At 34.1% G+C, this 17,584-nt stretch overlaps 1 long non-coding RNA gene across 1 annotated transcript; it reads left to right on the top strand.

Annotated features, from left to right (window-relative positions):
• Positions 1 to 682: 682 nt before the first annotated feature.
• On the top strand, positions 683 to 1,933 carry LOC141571299 (uncharacterized). The gene is made up of 3 exons (XR_012496061.1): positions 683 to 755; positions 937 to 1,100; positions 1,856 to 1,933. It is a non-coding gene; the product is annotated as an uncharacterized LOC141571299 (long non-coding RNA).
• Positions 1,934 to 17,584: the final 15,651 nt, after the last annotated feature.

Here is a 17,584-nt window from a genome sequence, read left to right as displayed (position 1 = left end):
CAACACTATTTTTATAGAAGCTTTAATAAATAGGAAGATTTATAAATATATGTTTCTCAACATGATCTAAAATACTCAGCTTTAGTGGGACACTGGGACACCAATTAATGATGAAATATTTGAGGTTTTCCAATGAAAACTCAGGAGCAAAACTCACATACCTGATGTTACCCGTGCTATTTAATATTGTCTGGGCATTTTTAAGCAAGTAGACATAGAAAGAGCTTATTGGAATAAAGAAGAAATTAGAACATGAGTTACACGGTGACATCAAAGGATGTATCTGAACATAATATTCAGAATCACTTTAACAGTGAACCTCTCATTAAGGATTTCCCCTCTTTATGTATATATTTTTTGGTTTGTGATTATATGTATTGTTTTAGAAATAAGTATATTTTGAAATCCCACATTTTAAAAAGTTACGATTTGTTTTTCATAAATAGTAAATAATGACAAGTGGAGTGCAGTAAGCATTGTTTAAAATCATGTTATTAAATGTTTTTATTATGTAAATTAAATTATTTATTTTTATAAATCATTATACATCATTATTCATTTCTTGGATTACAATTAGAATGTAGTTCTGTGGCTGCTTTACAATATAGTACATTGTACATATAAAGGGTATGTGATATGTTAATGGCATACACTAATTTTTAAAAATAATTTATCTTTTCCAGTTCGATTACATGGGCTCTGATATAAAGGTTGTAACACAGAAAGTTATTCAGATAATTGGCCTTGTCAACACTGTAAGTTTTTAAAAACTATTTTGTTTATAGATTTTGTAAAAGTACATGTAATATATTGATATGTATAGTATTTGGTTATGCTATTAAAGAGTTTCCATAATCATATGGAATGTCGTAAGTATTTTATAAAAGTTTAATGTTCAAATTTATTTAAAAATTTTTGTTTATCTTCTCCTTTTAGATGCTTACTCAATTAAAACTGACTGTTGTAATATCTTCCATAGAAATCTGGTCAAATAAAAATAAAATTTCTACTGTGGGAAATCCTAATCAGATATTATTTAGATTTTTAGAATGGAAATCAAAACATGTCTTCCGACCTTATCATACTGCATACTTACTTGCGTGAGTATAGTATTCTGTATTTGTATAGCACTAAAGGAACAATCCAAAATGACTTAATATGTTAATTATGAAAAATAAGCATTTACTTAAATATATACTATATTCTATACGTTTGGTAGACACGACTGGGATGGGAATAAATGTAAGTTAAAGTTCTTGTCCTCAATTGCTAATGTGAGGTAAGACTTAAAAACTTCTACCCACCAACATAAAATTGCTTGATAAAAGTAAAATTACATAAAAGTATTGAAAGGAGATTAATTATGAGTGGTACACCTTGATGTTGCTTGGCTTATAAATATTTACTACCTGTTATCTCTGTATCTTATCTCACCTAATTCTCATGTTTTATTCTCTAACAACATGAATATGTTGAATTATTACACTATCTAGACTCTAATGCACAGAAAAATCTATTCAGTTTTAGTGAATGTATGAATAAGGAGGTAACAAAAAATTGAAGTTTCAGGGCTACGAATGTAGTAGGAACCAGAATAAAAACTATAACCATCAGAGCAGTTGCATTTTGCATAACTATTAGGCCTTATCATTATTACACTCTGGGTATTTATCAAATACAAAATTTACAATATTCTTAACATTGTAGGTGTGAGAAAAATGTATTTAAATAGCTTAATTCAGAGTAGCAGGATACTTAGGACAGTAATTGTTCAATAATGTTTATTGCTATGAAAATTTTATCATAAACAATATCAGTCTTAAATACAATTATGAGGAAAATTCTTATTTTTTAGCTTCAAGAAACATCCTAGTTTTATAGGAGCCACACTTCCTGGAAGAATATGTAATAAGAATAATGCTGCAGGAGTTGCTCTGGTATGTAATTGTTATCCAGTTTGCTCTCATTATTTTCATGTTTCAAAATTTTCTAAATAGTTTAAGAATGAATAAATATATAACTTAGTTTACTCATCATTTTAATAGTTTTTTATATTACTAATTTGGAACATAAAAATTAAACTGTATATAGTTGCTTTAAAAATAGAACATTTATAAATTGAATTGATCATATCTCTTTGATTTTAAAAACTATATTTGACTTTTGTTAATCAAATTTTAATTGTTTTGAATGGTAGTATGCTTGCATCAATGTTTATTATATATTCAATGCAATTTTAATGTTGATTATTAAACATATTAAATTTTATCTCAAAATTAATAATTGACATACATTCATGTGTTTTTTTATTAAGGGATGTTTATTATTTTTTCTGTTTTAAGGTAAATATTTTATTATTGCATTCAAGTCTTCATTATATTTTTGGGAGGAGCAGATTTGTATGAAGAAACAGCTCTCAAATATTCATAATTTACTGGTTTCTGGGGAACGTGAGAATGAGCCCTCACTACAGAGTTATATTCCTTTTATAACAAGCTATATAAAAAATAGGAAAAGGAACTAACTTGAGAGTGCTTCAGAAAAAGAAATGTGCATTCTATTTTTATATTGACCAATTTGTACAGTTGGTTGACTTTTAGTAGCATCTACAATGAAGCAAATTGCCATTGAAAGATTAGACATATTTAAAATCAGTTCTGGTATCTATTTCTTATAACATTATGTAAGTTTAGGGTCTGCAATGTAATGATTTGATATACTCATATGTATGTATTGGGAAATGATTGCCATAATAAGGTTAACACATCCGTTATCTCACATAGTTACTATTTGTGTGTGGGTGTGTGGTGAGAACCTTTAAGATCTACTCTCTTAGCAACTTTCAAATATACAATACAGTATTGTTAATTATAGTTACCATGCTGTACACTGCATTTCCAGAAACTTGAAGTTTGTACCCTTTAACCACTTTCACTCATTCGCGCCCTGCAGTCCCTATCCTTGTCAACCACCAGTCTGTTCTCTGTTTCTAAGAGTTTGGTTGTTTTAGATTCCACACAAAAGTAAGATTATAAAGTATTTGTCTTTCTCTGATTTGTTTCACTTAGCATAATGCCATCAAGTTTCATCCATGTTTTGTGTGTATGTGTGTGTTCACACATACATAAATACACACATACATATATGTCACAATTTCTTTATCCATTCATCTATCACTGGGCACTTAGGTTTTTTTCTATATCTTAGCTATTGTGAATAATCTGTAGTGAACATGGGGTACAGATATGTCTTTGAAATAGTGATTTCATTTCCTTCAGATATATACCAAGAAGTGGAATTGCTGATTCAGATGGTAATTCTATCTTAATTTATTTTCAGGAACAACCATACTTTTTTCTATAGTGGATATACTTGTTTATGTTTTCATCAACAGGCTACAGGGTTCCATTTTCTTCATATCTGCACCAGCATTTGTTATCTCTTATCTTTTTGATAATAGTCATTCTAATAGGTATGAGGTGATATCTCTTGTGGCTTTGATTTGTATTTCCCTAATGATTGGTGATGTTGAGCACCTTTTCATGTACCTGTTAGTCATTTAAATATTTTCTTTGGAAAAAAGTCTATTCAGGTCCTTTGACAATTAACTTAATCAGATTATTTGTTTTTTGCTAATGAATTGTATGGGTTTCTATATTTTAGACATTAGCTGCTTTTAGGTATATAATTTGCACATATTTTCTCCCATTCTGTAGGCTGTCTTTTCATTTCATTGATTGATTCTTTTGCTCTGTAGAACCTTATGTATCGATGTAGTCCCACTTGATTATTTTTGCTTTTGTTTATGGTTTTGGGGTCATATCTATAAAATTGCCAAGACAAATGTCAAGGAGATTTTTCATTGTGTTTTCTTCTAAGATTTTTGTGATTTCCCTTCTTACATTTAAATTTTTAATTATTTTTTGAGTTAGTTTGTGTGAGTGGTGTAAGATAACAGGTGCTGTTTAATTATTTGTATGTGAATATCCAGTTTTCCCACCACTGTTTATTGAAGCGACTGTCTTTTCTCAGTTGAGTATTCTTGGCTCTTTTGTGAAATATTAGTTGATTATATAATGAGGGCATTATTTTTTAGCCTTCTATTCTGTTCCATTGGTCTGTGTGTCTGTTTCTATGCTTATACAATACTTTCTGATTGCTACAGCTTTGTAATATAATTTGAAAATAGAAAGTGTGATGCCTCCAGCTTTGTTCTTTTTTCTCAGGACTGTTTTGGCTATTTGGGGTCTTTTGAGGTTCTATACAAATGTTAGCATGGATTTTTCAATTTCTATGAAAAATGCCATTTTGGTAGGGATTGCATTGAATCTATAGATAGCTTTGGGTAATGTGGACATTTTAACCATATTATTTCTTTCAAACCACAAGCATGGGATATCTTTCCACGTATTTGTGTCATCTTCAGTTTCTTTCATCAATATCTTATAGTTTTCAGAGTAGAGATCTTTTACCTCCTTGGTTAAATTTATTTCTAATATTTTATTGTTTTTATTGCTATTGTAAATGGGATTGTCTTTTAAAATTTCTCTTTCTGATCATGTTATTAGTGTATAGAATGCAAGGGACTTTTGTGTATGGATTTTATATCCAGCAACTTTACAAAATTGTTTTTTAGTTCAAATAGTATTTTGGTTTTAGGAGTTTCAGGGTTTTCTATATATTATATCATATTATCTGCAAATACCGTGTTTCCCCCAAAATAAGACCTAGCCAGACAATCAGCTCTAATGCATCTTTTGGAGCAAAAGTTAATATAAGACTCAGTCTTATATTCTATTATGTTAGATAAGACCCGGTCTTTATTATAGTAAAATAAGATTGGGTCTCATATTAATTTTTGCTCCAAAAGATGCATTAGAGCTGATTGTCTGGTTAGGTCTCATTTTTGGGGAAACACAGTAGTGACAGTTTTACTCCTTTTCCAATTGGATTCCTTTTTCTTTTTCTTGCCTAATTTCCTCTATCTTCTTAAATGTTTTTACCTCCTTTAACCTTGATGTTATATTTAAGTGTATAGTGCCCTATTCTGAATAAAGGTTGCAGTTTCCTGCTTCTATCTGTTAGTAACCTTACTCATAGTTTTCTGTCCTTCTTTCTTTTTGTTTTAGGTAAAATAACCTTTTTCAGTATTTCCTGTAAGGCTTTGTAGTGGAAAATTCCCTCAGCTTCTGTATATCTGGAAAGGTCTTTATTACTCCTTCGTATCTAAAGGATAACTTTGCTGGATATATAGTATTCATGGCTGGTATTTTGAATAATTTGAATATTTGATTCCACTTCCCCCTGAGTTCCTGCTGAACAATCTGATGATAACCTAATGGACTTTCCTTTGTAAGTTACCATCTTTTTTCCCTGATTGCCTTGAGAACTCTTTTTTTGTCATTAATTTTTGACAGCTTCAATATAACGTGCTTTGGAGAAGGCCTTTTTGGATTAAGGTAATTAAGTGTTCAATTTGCTTCTTGGATTTGAAGATCCAGTTCTTTACATAGGTTTGGGAAGTTCTCATTGACTATTTGTTTAAATAGACTTTCTGTGTCCTTCTCCCCTCTTTTCCTTCTGGTATACACTTTGTTCTTCTATTGCTCTTTCTAATAGAGTCAGATAGTTCTTGTAGAGTTCTTTTATTTGTTTTAACTCTCAAGTCTCTCTCTCCTTCCATCTGCATCATTTCCAGATTTTTGTCTTTGATGTCACTAATTGTTTCCTCCATCTGGTCAGCTCTATTTTCTAAGCTCACAATTTTATTCTTCCTGTCCTTTATTGAGTTCTCCAGCTCCAGAATTTCTATTTGGTTCTTTTTTAAAATTTCAATCTCTATGATAAAATATTCATTTTGTTTATTGATTTTATTTCTGAGTTCATTAAGCTTCCTATCTGAGTTTTCTTGCATCTTGTTGATTTTTTTCAGACCTGCAGTCTTGAATTCTCTATCATTTAAGTTACATATTTCCATGTCCTCAAATTTATTTTCTGGAGGTATTTTATTTTCTTTCTGAGCTGCCTGTTACCTTGTTTATTCATGGTAATTAATGGATTATTTATCTTCCTGTGCATCTATGGGAGTGAATTCTGCAGTAGGTTGATATGAAGAGGTATTTCTTTTGCTTATCAGTAGGTAGCACTGGAGTGCCTTATTTTCTCTTGCCCTGTTTCATCTTCTTACAGGGTATAAGACTACCTGGGGAGGTGGGTATCTCCTCTGTGACCATGTCACCTCAGTCTCAGGGTACTATCCCTGTAGGAGGATGTGGTAAGTGATGGGGTTCTGAGCCCCTAAAATCCCAGTGCTGCCCCTGCAGCTGGATGCAGAGCTGTATGCCTCAGCAGCCCTGGGTGCCCCTGCTGGGATCAACAGGTCAAGCAGCAAGGGTGACGTGGACTGGGAGAGGCAGCTGGTGGGTTTGTGGCTTTATTCTCCTCCAAGTAATGGTGACTGCCCGACCGCAGCTGCCTCACCTCTACAGCTCCTCCCTTATCATGGGAGTTAGCCGCATTGTGCATCTGCCACTCAGGAGCTGTCTCTCCCGTTCTCAGGGCGGTAGATATTATTCTCTTTAATCCATCACTACTACCATTTTTTTCTGGGACCCACTGCAAACACTAGGAGGATGTATGGGAGGCAAGCTCTGGGAGGGTGGGGGAAGGAGGCCAGGTTCAGTGGCTTTGTTTTCTGCCTGGCAGTGAGGGCTCTTAGACCACAGTTGTCACACTTCTGTATTCACTCTTTTCCCCGATGTCTCTGCCCAATCGCTGATCCCTCAGGTAGGATTGCTGGGGCCACAGAGAGTACACCTGCAGAATCCATCCTCTCCTCTTTCGGTACCGCATTGAGCTCTGGGCTGCGACCCGCAGCCTCCATCTCTGCACTTCTCCTTCCCCTCCCACCCTGTTCACCACAATTCACCCACCTTTGGATGTTTTGATGCATGGATCTCTCAGACATGTTTGTGTGTTGATTAGGGAATCATTTGTTGAATTATAGCTTTTCAACTTGTAACTTTAAGGGGAGAGATCAGGGGACCTCTTACCCTGCCCTGCCTCTGACATCCAATTGCACATTTTATATGATTCCATTTTCTCCCCTCTCTTTGCATATGAATTATATTTGAAAAATTTTTAAGCAGTTTCCTTAAAGTTTATCACATATATTTATAATTGATTTAGTTGTAATCTAATTGCAATTAATTAGACAAAACTAACTGAAAGAAAGTAGAACCTATTAATCTAATTTGAAAGCTTTTTAAAGGTTACCTGGGTGTTGTTCACATCAGGATGGAAAGACATACAGACATGGAAATGACTGTCCTACAGGAAGAAGTTTATCATACTCATAGTTCCCTAAAAAAAGGAGGCATGACACACTATCCAGGGGCCAGATGAGGAAGCACTAGGATTGCTCAGGAAGTATAGGGAGCCAAGGGGAAAACATGGGCAACAACCTCTATTTTGGTTTCCTTGGGAAGGAATGGGCAAGGGAGGGTAAGCAGGCCTAGTATTGGCTAGTTTGAAAAATTTCAGCATGCTCTGCTGCATAGAGGCTATCCCTAGTTGTCTGATGCCTGGCTGTGGTGTACTTTTAGTAGGTGGATCATGGCCTGAGTATGTGAGCCTGATAAAGCAGGTGGTAAGTTGTATAAGCTCTGGACTGATTGCTTTGCATATGCAAAGAACACTTGCAGGTGAGTTTTTTTCACTATCTTAAAGAATTGCGTAACCCTAACAGGGGCAGTCCTCCAGAGTTGGCAAGGCCTCAGGTATCAAAGCATCAGAACACAGAAAATAAAAAATCATCATTAATTCAATTAGCCTTGTTGACATATTATTGAACATTTGGGGTAATAAAAAAGGCAACTTTTAGAGACTAGGGCATAAGTTGCACTAAACAGCATAGGAAACATTTTACTATGAGAATAAAAAGGAGAAAAACAAGGAAAAGTATAAGGAATCCTTTTAGGCCAACTCATAACTAAATTTCCCATTTATGTAGCACTAGCCAAAGAAATGGATCTGAAATTTCTGGAGTCTCTAACAGTATTGTTGTGGAGTTGTAAATTGTGTTAAAATTATATGCATATTATATATATATATGTTAAAATTATATGCATATTATATATACACATATATATTAACATTTCCATGTATATTAATTATATATATATGTTTATTTTTTATTTTTTTGACAATAATACCCTGATCTATTTCTTGGTTCAAAGTAGCAAGTCAGATCAGGCAGTTTATGTTGTTGGAGAATATCGATTGATAATTTGGTAAAGTATATGTAACGATTAGTAGTATTTGTATGTAACCAAAGGGAAGAGGTGGTTGTGGTCATGGTCAGAAATGTACGGTGGGAGGTTGTGGTAGAAAACTGAAGAGGGTAGTAGGAGAAGGCACTGGTGAGTGAGTGCGCCTCTCCCCAGGGGTCCAGATGTTCACTGAAATGAAGCAGGTGACTCCTAGGGAAAGCAATACTCTCCATTAGTTTTTAGCATGGCACATATAGTAGTAACTTTGACCAGACTTTCCTTTAGACCTGGAGTGCTGGGTTATATGTTTGACAAAGAACAAAATCTATACCAGATAGCAAGTTCAGGAAACACAGTAGATTTTCTAATATCAAAGTAAGAAAATCAATAAATTTCCAGCGTCCAATTATGCTTTAAGAGAGGCAGTCCGTGTACATGCCGAGTGTGGAGGTAAAGCTGTCTCAGGTACAGGAGAGAACTCTATCAGGGAGCTCTTAGGCTGGCGTGATATCGTCTGAGGTGATGTCACCTCTAGCAATGATCCTGGGCCAGGGCAGTTGTTCGAGATGTAGAGCTGGGGTATCCTTTTCAATTTGATACCTACTTGAGTTAATGTAGGTCTTGTTTTTGTGGCTCTGTAATTATTATAATAATGCTGAGGTACTTGTGTAATTTGAACTATTGGGCCTGGACCTTGGGACCCTGACTATAATATCATTTAACTCAAGGGGCTTGTGGGTGCACCGCTAGCCAAAGTGATGTTGGGATCTGTACCAGAGCCTGACTGGCACAGTTAAAGCCCAAATTAAGCATAGGCGGATGTAAGAGTGCGTAGCAGTCTGACATTTTGCCCTATTAAGTGATGAGAAGGGTTCTGTTGTAAATAGATTTTAAACCACATGACCTGATTTAGGTGTATGTTGTTAATAGAGTGTCAGATTGTTTGCTATTTAACATATCTGTGCTTGAGGTTGGGGCTCCAGAATTAGGCTATAGTTGGTTACTATGGACCCTTTGCTCAGTTGGTTTGGTTGGTGACAGGCAAAGGGGTGAGGTCTTTGGATTGTAGGGTTTGTATTAGCCAAACTCAGTGGCATGTGGACCTCAGCATTTGCCATGTTTGGTTGAAACAGTGGCCTACTTGGAAGATTTGGGCTTCCAGATTGCACACCAATGAAAGCACCCAGACCAATAGTATAGCTGCTCCAATGTGCAGCTGCACATGATAGGACCCTGTGTGTGTGTGTGTGTGTGTGTGTGTGTGTGTGTGTGTGTGAAGTTTAAGCTCAAATGGGTGTCATATCATATTAGCAGATAACTGGGCCATGAGGAAATCTATGGTTTACAGATCTCAGTGGAGTATGCACCCTGGATCAGGACTCCAGCTCTTACGGGCATGGGGCAAGATAAAAAAACTATAAAGATAGGGGAGATATAATTAAAGGGCCTCATATATAATGAGTCTTTGCATACATGAAGGCAAGACATAGCCCTTTAAATACAGGAAAGGGCGGTTGGGAAAGTTTTTAAAAGTTGAAGTGAGGTGCAAGTTATCCAAGGCTCCTGGAATTAAGAGAGATTAAGACTTTAGTCAATATGGACACCCATTAGGGCCCATTTGCTGGACTAGAATTTGAAAAGGAATTGTTTGAGAAGACCATTATATCTGTCAATTAAATCAGCTGTCTGGGGTCCATCAGAGACATGAAAGTTGTATTGAATGCCTTTTTCAAGATACCAGCATTTTGTCTTCTGAGAAAATTACTTGGTTATTCTTTATGATGTCTGTAACTCTGAAGGAGATAAGGAATGTCGTGGAACGGTCTTGTATTTTGTCCTAAGAACTTCTTCTGATCAAAAGCTTGGATGGAGGAAGGAGGGATTGCTTGGGTTCAAGCAGTCTTCCAGTAAATGAAATTACTCTCTCTCCTCTGAAGGTGGATTGAAATGTCCGATGCATCAGTTAATTGTTGTTTGCTACATCTTAGTGGCTACAGTTGAACAATAAGAAACCCAGGGCAATATGTGGGATACAAAATTTAGAAATATCTTCATGGGTCATGGACATCTTTTCCTCTAAATGGTTCTTTACTTGGACCTCCCTCACAATGATATCTTGCTCCTGGTCCATCAGGAACCAACTAAATTTTTTTTTTAAGACTATTTTTTATAGCAGTTTTAGATTCACACAAAATTGAGGGGAAGACGTAGATTTCTCATATACCGTACCCTTGCCCCCACACGTGCATAGCCTCCTCTGTTACCAACATCAATCACCAGGATTCCCCATCCTTTCCATATATACACACACACACATATATATAACATACATATATATTAGATATATATGTATAGTTATATATATATATATATATATGTGTGTGTACTGGGGGTGTCAAAAATGTATACACATTTTAAGAGATGTTATCTATGCTCAAGCAGTAGTTCACTGTAAATGGAAGTGTCTGGACGCTGATGGTCCACTTTGAGCACCGCTCTGAACACCTCTTATAATTGCAGAGTCAGACATGACTTGTATTCATCTTTTGTTATCAGTATATATTGAGTATTATAATAACACAGTGTTTCCTTTCTTAAAATGTGTGTATATTTTTTAGCACCCTCTGTATATACATAAAATATATATGTATATTTTACCAAAGGTGAACCTACATTGACTCATCAAAATCACCCAAAGTCCATAGTTTACCTTAGGGTTCAATCTTAGTGTTATACACACACACACACACACACACACACACACACACATTATGGTATCATACAGAGCATTTTCACTACCCTAAAAATTCTCTATGCTCTGCTTATTAATTTCTCCCCTCCCCACCTGCAACCATGGACCTTTTATTGTCTCCATAATTTTGTTTTATTCAGAATGTCATATACCCTGTTTCCCCGAAAATAAGACCTAGCCAGACAATCAGCTCTAATGCGTCTTTTGGAGCAAAAACTAATATAAGTCCCGGTCTTATATTATGTTAGCTAAGACCCGGTCTTATATTATGCTAAAATAATATTAATTTTTCTCCAAAAGACACATTAGAGCTGATTGTCTGGCTAGATCTTATTTTCGGGGAAACAGTAGTTAAAATCATACAGTGTGTAGCCTTTTTAGATTGGCTTCTTTCACTTAATAAAATGCATTTAAATTTCCTCCATTCCTTTTCATTACTTGATAGCTCATTACTTTTTAGTGCTGAATAATATTGTGTTACCTGAAATGTGCCACAGTTTATGTATCCACTCACCTACTTAAGGACATTGTGGTTGCTTGCAAGTTTTGGCAATTATGCATAAAGCTGCTATAAATGTCTGTGTACAGCAATTGGAAGTGATCCAGGGGAGAACAACAATTCCTACTGAGGTTGTATTGGTTATCGATTGCTACATAACTGTTACATAACTGATCAAATTTAGCAGATGAAAGCAACACACTTCTGTGGAATAGGAATTTAGGAGCAGCATAATGGGTGAAATCAAGGTGTCAACTAGAGCTGTAGTTATCTCATGGTTCAACACAGAGATGATTTGCTTCCAACCTCAGTTACATGGCTGTTGGAAGACCTTAGAAAATCTTTTCCCAAGCTCACACATGTGGGCCTTTCCACAGGCCTTCTTCATGACATAGTAGCTGGCTGGTTTCCCCCAGAGTGAGGAGAGTGAGACATGGAATCCAAGCAGTCAATGTTTTTATAATCTATATTGGAAATGATGACAAATCACTTCTGCTATATTCAATTAATTAGAAGCAAGTCAATAAGTCCAACTTGCACTCAGTGGAGTGGGATACACAACGACATAAGTAGCAGAAGGCAGGGATCATTGGGACCCATTTTAGAAGCTGCATTCTATAAAGAAAATGTAGAATTGATTATTAAAATAAAAGATTAGAGGCATTTTGTTGAAAATAGTTCAAAGAAGCAATATAATGTGGTGTTTAAGACTCTATTAGATTTGCTAAGATAGCTGGTCTTAAGTAAGTGATAGTATTTTAAAATTAAACTTTTGTGTTTACTTATATATACCATCCAAATGCTTAGATTACTACAATTGAACCTACATCGTTATCTTGGGTGTATTAATAAATTTTAAAAATGATTTTTTTCGTATACTAATTTTTGATGATAGTAACTACTGTTTTTTTAATTACTGTTTAGGATTCTTAGCTAAATATTTTTTCCTTTATTTTCCTTATATCTAGTATCCAGAGGGTTCATCTTTGGAGTCATATGCTGTCAGTATCGTGCAGTTGCTTGGCCTTAATGTGGGACTGAGTTTTGATAATACTGCCACCTGCTTTTGTTCAGGAGATGTTTGTACAATGTCACCAGAAGCACTGTAAGATAATTTTCCTTATGAAATACACATATTCTTTCAAAAAATTTTTTGGTAAGATTCTATTAATCAAACAAAAGTAGTTGAGAATTATAGAACACTGTATGGAACAACTGCAGGAAACACATTCTTCTCAAGTGCAGATGGAACACACACCAAAATTAGCCCAACACTCCCTCAGGTTTCTCCATGCCTGGGGAAAGTCTCTTCCTTTTCCTGCTTTCTAGTCTGATTTTTTTGTTTTTTTTTCTGGCCTAATTGAAAGCTCCCTCTAGTGACAAGCCAGATGAATTGTGTAATTTCCGTGATTCTTCATAAAGTTCAATGCTTTGATATTTGCATTTAAAACTGCCATTGTACAGTATAAGAATAAATAGTACAATTCATGTTAATAATTACATTAAAATTATTTATTTAGAAAGACGTTAAATTGCAAATAGATAACACCATGACCCATGGAGAAACTGCTGAAGAAGGGAAAAACTTTTAATTTAATCCCATTAATAATGCTTTGCCCTTGTTTTATTAATAAGGGGCCCTGTATTTCCATTTTTCAGTGGCTTTCACAAATTGTGTAGCCAATCCTGTCTGTTCCACATCATCACCAAGACTTGGTGTGCTCCAAGTATGTTTAATTTGAATCATTTTAATTGATATGCAGTGTTATCTCATATTGGTTTTAATTTGCATTTCCCTAGGAGTTAATGATGTTGGACATGCTTAATAGCTTTGTATATCTTCTTTGCTGAAGAGCCTATTCAAATATTTTGTTCAATTTTTAAAAATAAAAATTAAGATTTTTGTGGTCTTATTGAATTGTAAGAATCATTTATGTATTCTGGCTATGAGTCCTTTACCAGATCAGGTACATGATTTCTTCCTTATAGTGCATTTTTTAAGGAAATGTTTTTAATTTTGATGGTTTCTTTTATTTATCATTTTTCTTTTATGCATCATGGTTTTATAGCTCTTACATTCAACTTTATAATACATTTTGAGTTAATTATTGGGTATGTAAGTTCATTTTTATTTTTAGCATATAGATTTCCAATTATTCCAATGCCATTTGTTGAAATGAGCATTCTTTCTCTCGCTTAATTGACTTGGCAACTTTGTCAAAAATCAGTTGACCATAAGAGTGGTTCTTTTATTGAAATCTCTATTTTAGATCATTAATCTGTATGTCCACTCTTATAGAAAAGCATACTGTCTTTATTACTGTAGCTTTATATTGAATTTTGAAATCAGGTAGTACAAGTCCCCAAGATTTTTTCATCTTTTCCAAAATTGTTTTAGCTATTCTAGGTCCTTTTCATTTTCACATACATTTTATTATCAGCTTTCTAATTTTATGAAAACTGCCGAATTTTGAAAAGTATTGCATTGTATAATTGCATAGTTCAATTTTTGGGAGAATTGCCATCTTAAAAATATTGAGTCTTTTGATCCTAAAATATGGTATATGTCTCCATTTATGTAAGCCTTCTTTAATTTTTTTCAGCAATGTAGTTGTATTTTACAGTTTACAGGTCTTGTACCTGTTTTGTTGAAGTTATCCTTCAGTATATATATATATATATATATATATATATATATATATTCATATACATATTTTTTGCTATCATGAACAGAATTGTTTTCTTAATATCATTTTCAAATTGTTCATGCTAATACATAGAAGTATAATTGATTTTTGTATATTAACTTGTGTGTTTCAAACTTGTTAAACACATTAGAAGTTCTAGAAGATTTTACTTATTGATCCCATATTTTCCATAAACAAGACAAGGTTTTGTCATCATGAATAAGAATAGTTTTGTTATTTATTTCCTGTCTATTTGTGTGCAATTGCTTTTTCTTGCTTAATTTCCCTTGGAATAACTTCAGTGTAATTTGAATTGATGTGATGACAGTGGATATCCTTGCCTTGTTCCCAATCTTAAGGGAAAAGCATTCAGTTTTTCACAATAAATGTGATATTAACTGTAGATTTTTAAAAAATAAATGTCTTCTCTTCTAAAATAATACCTTTTATTCCCTTGTACATTATGTTGTTTTATTTTTCTTTTTCATTCCAATAACTGTCTCATTTCTCATATTTATTTCCTGATGTTCATACTTTTTGTCCCTAGCAGATTCTACTTTTTACTACATAACAATTGCCTACTAGAGTGCTCAGTAAATATGTTGCAAATAATGACCTAATCAGGTCAGTATATTTTTCTCATTATTTAATTGTATTCTTTCATTACTGAATCCATGAAATCCCAAATTTTTGTAAAAACAAAAAAGTAGTAATTAAATTTGTTTTTTCTTCCTTGTGATAGTTTTTCAGAAGAATATTTTTCACCATATTTTTGAGTGTTTCATTTATATACTTTACAAAAATCAAATTTATTGACATGTGACTTGTCCACAGTAAAATTTACGTACTTTAAGTGCACGAGTTTATGACTTTTGACAAATATATGTAAATATCTGAACCACGGTATCAATCAGGCTGTGCAAACTCTCCTTTTCCACAGAAAGTTCCTTTGTGACACTTGGCTGTCATTCTACCTTCCTCCACCGTTGCCCCAGGCAACAACTAATTTGATTTCTATCAATACAGTTAGTTCACCTTGCTGTAGAATTTTATGTAAATGAATATGTACTCTATTTTTAGTGTTCACACTAAAAGACTGTAATTTCTCTTAATTAATGAAACATTTTTCTTTAATTATTTGACTGTATTGTAACGTCCCTTTTTAAGTATTTATATGCTATATCTAACGCCTGGGCTATCTCAGTGTTGATTTCCATTCTCTACTTTTTATTTTTTTTTTTTTTTTTTTTTTTTTTTTTTTTTTTTTTTTTTTTTTTTAATTAGTTTCAGGTGCACAAGACAAAGCAAAACTTAGACATTTATCATTTATATCCCTCACACTGTGTGAACCCCCCTCCCCCCATCCACTATCCCTCTGTACGTTCCCAAAACCTCTTATAAGTGAGATCATATGGTATTTGTCTTTCTCTTTCTGACTTATTTCACTTAACATAATGTTCTCTAGGTCCATCCATGTTGTTGCAAATGGTAAGATTTCTTTCTTCTTTATGGCTGCGTAATACTCCATTGTATAAATGTACCACAGTTTCTTAATCCAGTCATCTACTGATGGGCATTTCGGTTGTTTCCAGGTCTTGGCTATTGTATATAGTGCTGCAATAAACATAGGAGTGCATAAAGATTTTTGAATTGGATAGATACCTAGGAGTGGGATTGCTGGATCATAAGGTAGTTCCATTTTCAGATTTTTGAGATATCTCCAAACTGTTTTCCATAGTGGCTGCACCCCCACCAACAGTGCACCAGCGTTCCCTTTTCTCCGCATCCACGCCAGCACTTGTTGTTTGTTGATTTATTGATGATAGCCATCCTGACTGGGGTGAGGTGGTATCTCATTGTGGTTTTTATTTGCATTTCTCTAATGGTTAGTGAGGTTGAACATTTCTTCATATGTCTGTTTGCCATCTGTGTGTCCTTTTTAGAAAAATGTCTCTTCATGTCCTCTGCCCATTTTTTAATTGGGTTGTTTGTTTTTTTGGAGTTGAGTTGAGTGAGTTTTTTATAAATTTGTGATATTAACCCCTTATCAGATATATCATTGGCAAATATCTTTTCCCAATCAGTAGGATCCCTTTTTGTTTTATTGATGGTTTCCTTTGCTGTGAAAAAGCTTTTTAGTTTGATGTAATCCCACATGTTTATTTTTCCTCTTACTTCCCTCGCGCCGGGGGATATATCAGTAAAAATCTTACTCCGGGTAATGTCTGTGAAGTTTCTTCCTATATTTTCTTCTAGGAATTTTATGGTTTCAGATCTTACATTTAAATCTTTAAGCCATTTTGAATTTATTTTTGTATGTGGTGTAAGGAGGTGATCCAGCTTCATCTTTTTGCATGTGTCTGTCCAAGTTTCCCAGCACCATTTATTGAATAGACTGTCTTTACCCCACCGTACATTCTTGCTTCCATTGTCATAGATTAAATGGCCATATAGGCATGGATTTATTTCTGGACTCTCTATTCTGTTCCATTGATCTATGGGTCTGTTTTTATGCCAGTACCATGCTGTTTTGATTACTGTAGCCTTGTAGTATAATTTGAAGTCAGGTATTGTTATACCTCCCACTTTGTTCTTATTTCTCAAGATTGTTGAAGATATCCGGGGTCTTTTGTTATCCCATATAAATTTTAGGATTATATGTTCTATTTCTGTGAAAAATGTCGTTGGTAGTTTGATAGGAATTGCGTTGAATATATATATTGCCTTAGGCAGTATGGACATTTTAACTATATTAATTCTTCCTATCCATGAACATGGTATGTGTTTCCATCTATTTGTATCTTCTTTCATTTCTTTCTTCAGTGTCTTATAATTTTCTGAGTACAGATCTTTTACTTCTTTGGTTAAATTTATTCCCAGGTATTTTATAGTCTTTGGAGCAATTGTAAATGGAATTGCTTTTTTAATTTCTCCTTCTGATGTTTTATTATTGGTATATACAAATGCAACTGATTTCTGAATATTAATTTTGTATCCTGCTACTTTACTAAATTCATCTATCAGCTCTAATAGTTTCTTGGTGGAGTCTTTAGGGTTCTCTAAATATAGTATCATATCATCTGCATATAATGACAGTTTTACTTCCTCCTTACCGATTTGGATGCCTTTTATTTCTTTTTCTTGTCTGATTGCTGTGGCTAGAACTTCCAGCACTATGTTGAATAGAAGTGGAGAAAGTGGGCAGCCTTGCCTTGTTCCTGATTTTAAGGGGAATGGTTTTAGTTTTTCCCCATTGAGTATGATGTTAGCTGTGGGTCTATCATATATGGCCTTTATTATGTTGAGATATGTTCACCTGTAAAGCCATCTGGTCCAGGTCTTTTGTTTGTTGGGAGATTGTTGATTACTGATTCAA

The sequence above is a fragment of the Rhinolophus sinicus genome, linkage group LG04, assembly GCF_036562045.2.
Source record: "Rhinolophus sinicus isolate RSC01 linkage group LG04, ASM3656204v1, whole genome shotgun sequence".
NCBI lineage: Eukaryota > Metazoa > Chordata > Mammalia > Chiroptera > Rhinolophidae > Rhinolophus > Rhinolophus sinicus.
Note: the sequence above shows the minus strand (reverse complement) of the source record. Positions and strands in the feature narration are given on the sequence as shown.